The sequence below is a fragment of the Cyprinus carpio genome, chromosome B2 (assembly GCF_018340385.1).
Source record: "Cyprinus carpio isolate SPL01 chromosome B2, ASM1834038v1, whole genome shotgun sequence".
NCBI lineage: Eukaryota > Metazoa > Chordata > Actinopteri > Cypriniformes > Cyprinidae > Cyprinus > Cyprinus carpio.
This window is the reverse complement of record NC_056598.1, coordinates 21,417,739-21,421,882: the sequence shown is the minus strand read 5'-3', so window position 1 is coordinate 21,421,882 and position 4,144 is coordinate 21,417,739.

Below are 4,144 nucleotides of genomic sequence, written 5' to 3'. Positions count from 1 at the left end.
TTGATGCTGATCTGTTTATTATAGCTATGTGCTTGACTGAGTTGTTGAAAGCAAGTGGAAATGTCTCACGAACATCTGACCCACCTTTTATTTATTACATTTTATTTTATTTTATTTTATTAATGTGCAAATTTGGGGCATTTTGAAGCCCCTTGTGCATAAATGTTGAAGCGTGTAAATGCTACATGACTAAATTATTTGCAAAAGTAGTAATTGTTTTTAAATGGGTTTCACGCAGAAAAACAAATCAATAAAATATCAAATAAAGTACAAATAAAAATATTACATGTACACACACACACACACACATATATGTACTTTATTTTATGATATTATTGATTTGTTTTTCTGCACAACAATGGTTTGATTAGATTACTGCAATATGAACATTTACAAATATTTGAATAATATGAATAATTATAATTAGTGATGTCAAACGATTAATCGCATACAAAAAAGTTTTTGTTTGCATAATATGTGTTCTGTGTATTATGTGCACATACAGTATATATTTTGAAAATATTTACATTTCCATATTTATGTTCATATGATTTATATTATAAATAAATATATTTAATATATAAACAACCTATTTTTTCTGAAATATATACATGCATGTTTATTTATATATACATAATATACACAGCACACACACATATTATGTAAACAAACTTTTATTTTGTATGCGATTAATCGTTTAACAGCACTAATTATAATAATAATTTAGCTCAAATATCACGTCAACTATTTCTGTAACAAAGTAAGTTTGAATATATAATATATGATGATGCTTTTTGTTTATTCTTTGTTTAAATGGCAATGTTGTAAACTGATATTGAATTTTCTGTGAAAAATATTGGTCAAACCGATAATTGGTTTATCTTTAATCTTAACAAAAACAACAACAACAGCAGCAAAAACCCTGCACACTTTAGCTTTAAGTGCACATGTTTTGAAATGCTTTTTCATCTTATTCATGCTCGTATGCACCTTTTGGAATAGCTCTTACATAATACTGGCTTGCACAAATATTCCTGATGACAGCCATCTGTAAAACAAGTCAGCAGATCTCAGTTTTTTAGCACCAGATTTCGAAGGTCATATTTACACCAATGCACATATATCTTTTTTAAAACAGACACAAAAGAGAATAAACAGTGCTAAAGTGAAATTGGAACAGTCTGAGTGTTTAAAAAAAGCCAGAGTGACTCAGCCAACCAGCGGCTGGTAGATGTAAACAACCTGGAGCAGCATGTGAGTGAAGGTGACAGTGTTCTCGTAGTATTCTGCCCTGACATGTGATTATGGAGGGAGTGGAGTCCGAGCATGTGTCAAATACACATTAAAGGAAAGTGCTGGGTAGGGCCAAAACACCTTCCAAACCAGCTGCTCTTTTCAGGGGAGGACAACAGAGCTCAGGGTGGTACATGAAACTGGGGATGTTACATAAGTGGAGTGTGTGTGTGTGTGTGCAAACATTGATAACCATAGGACACAGAGAGAGAGAGAAAGACAAATATGGAAAGATGGTTCTTTGTTTTGTTGTGGCATGCATTTACTCTTGTAATCAGCTGCAGGTGACTAAACATCCATGCAAAAATAGCTGATCTTTATGAAGAGAAAACAGCAGGGTGGGGCTGAAAAATACAAGTGGACAGACAGTGTTTTTGTGGGTGAAAAATGACAGTGACCGCCATCAACTGTTGTTGTTTTGCACACTGCAAAGGTGTTGGTTTTGCTAGGATGAAGTCTGTATCATTAACACACAGTTGCAAAGCAATACTTAACGTCTTAAGAGCTTAAGACTGATCCGTGAGCATGTGCAAGTGTATGCATGCTTGCTTGCTTTTGTTTACTGCGGCTAGTGCGCTGCAGATGCTGGAAAAATTGTCTTAGCGGCCAAAACAGAGCAAAACAAAGTTGCAGTCAAGCAGAGGATTGTGTAACTTTTTTGACATTTAACAATTTTTAGAACACGTTTTGGAAAATATCATGTCTTGATTCAATGTCAACAACAAAAGTAGTAAGAATTCTTAGAAATATTTTAGCAGTGTTGAGAGAAATGTTTGATTATGTACAGTCTAATTGCATATTCATATTAAGGTACAATGCTAAAGATGTATGATATATCCGTACTGTATTCATATTGCTGATCAGCCTGTATTGTTGTATTTTATACAGAATATATTTTCTAATAATATTATATGCTCACCATTTATTTATTCATTTATTGAAAATAATCATGTGAAACATAACAATATAAAATAATTGTTTTCTATTTTAATATATTTTATGTTGATATTTTATGATAAATATAAAGTTTGGTAACACTTAAACCCTTTTTGTATAATTCATTATTATTATTAAAGTGTATAATACATTATAATTATTCATAATGTGCATGGTACATTATATCTTGTTGTAATTATAACTGAATTTAAAATGCCTAGTGTAACAATGAATTGATAAGTGTCAAAAACTGTGGTTACAATTATTCATGAGATTGTACAATGCATTATAAGGTGAGTTACAAGGCATAATCAATGCATTAAAACTACCTTTATAATGCATTATACATAAAGGCTTTAACTAAAGTGTCACCAAAAGTTATTTTTATTTGAAATAGAAAGAATATAAAAGTCTTTACTGTTGCTGTTGATAAATCCTGTTCTTGCTGAATAAAAGCAATCAAAAAAAATCATACTGACCCCAAATTAAATTAGTTTACATTTTTTTATTTAATATACTTTATATTGGATGTATTGGTTGATATTGGATATTTTATTTTTGCTGTCAGCTAACACTCATTTACAGATCTTTACATTTATTTAAGACACATATAATGTAATAATACTCTTATGTATTTTTTTCATAATATTATAATCATGTAATGTCTACATTTATTTATAGGATGAATTACAATTTATTTATTTATTTTTGTTGACAAAATAATTCATGCATGTTTCTAATGTCATCTATTTATCTATCATCCATTAATATTAAAATAATTCTAAGGCTACTGATATTGGCCATACTTTTAATATTGGAATATTCCTATCCAATGTAAAAATACACTTTACAGAAGGGATTGTGCATTGGGCAACAGCAATAGCAGCCTCAGCAGTGCACAGACGTCCTGTGTCTCACTGCAAACGTTCAGTAATGTTGCCTGGCAACATCCCTTGAAAAGGTTGCCATGTGTATGGACAGTATAATGTGTGATGATGATTCATACTTTCATTGCAACTAGCAGAACGTACAGTGTGTGTTAGAGTTTCCTCATGATATGCGGATAAGTGAACAGTTGTACAGCATGACTAAATCATTCGGTCAGCATTCTGCATGATTTTATCGGTGGTGGTATTTTGAATGGCTTTACGTCAGCCTACACACAATACACTACTATCACACTATCAGGTGATCAAAGCAGACATTCCCCAAGCCCGTCGTATGCCCTGCACAAACCTGATTTTGGAGGGGGCAGATGAGACGAGATGAGGGGGAGACAGAAAGAGGAATACTGTTGCTTTCTGTCATGCCACATTCCACCTCCACCTACAGTTTCCTATGGAAGACGTGTTATGAATATTTGACATTGTGCGTTCTGACACTCCCCGTAAAATCCATTTAGTCTCGTGACAAAAATGCATTTCTGGCACCCATTGCCGTCCTGCCCTGGCTCCTCAGGATAGACTACTATCCTCTACAGCCTTAACTAGTCATGCATTACTAAAGTCATTAGTAAAGGATGGGCATGGGTAGATGCTGGAAACAAAAGCTTTGGAATTTTAGATTTGCTTGCTGTTTCTCCTCAAGTTCAGCAAGTTTTTATCATCTTTTTTCACAACAGGCCTTCCTCTAGTTGGCATGCAGACACATCCTTCCTTACAAACTAATTTTCTCCTCTTCATAGTAATCCTTTGGAAAAATAATGTTTTACCTTACCTTGACCTTATAAAAGATGCTACTTCTGTAATGCTAATTCTGCACTTCTGTGCAGAAAATGTCAATGTGAAATTTAATTAAGCACACTTACAGTACTTCACACAAAAATGATTATTCTGTCATTATTTACCCACCAAAACCTGTGTGATTTCTTTTCTTTTGTGCAACACATAAGAATATATTTAAATAAATGTTTCAG